At 52.6% G+C, this 209-nt stretch overlaps 1 pseudogene; it reads right to left on the bottom strand.

Annotated features, from left to right (window-relative positions):
• On the bottom strand, positions 1–92 carry LOC118345007 (annotated as a pseudogene; the record flags this gene model as incomplete).
• Between the last annotated feature and the right edge of the window lie 117 nt (positions 93–209).

The raw sequence follows: 209 nt of genomic DNA, 5'->3' as shown, positions 1-209 counted from the left end.
ATGATTCGCGGGATTCTGCAATTCACACCAAGTATCGCATTTCGCTACGTTCTTCATCGATGCGAGAGCCGAGATATCCGTTGCCGAGAGTCGTTATGTATCATCGTAAAGATGTCACCAACAACGCGCACACCGTTTCCGGGGCGCCCGTGGTTACTCCTTGTTTAAGTTCCTTGGCGCAGACCGCGCCGGGGTTCATTGTTCGATCG

Source organism: Juglans regia, unplaced genomic scaffold (genome assembly GCF_001411555.2).
Source record: "Juglans regia cultivar Chandler unplaced genomic scaffold, Walnut 2.0 Scaffold_11584, whole genome shotgun sequence".
Classification (NCBI taxonomy): Eukaryota; Viridiplantae; Streptophyta; class Magnoliopsida; order Fagales; family Juglandaceae; genus Juglans; species Juglans regia.
This window is presented reverse-complemented; position numbering and strand designations above follow the sequence as displayed.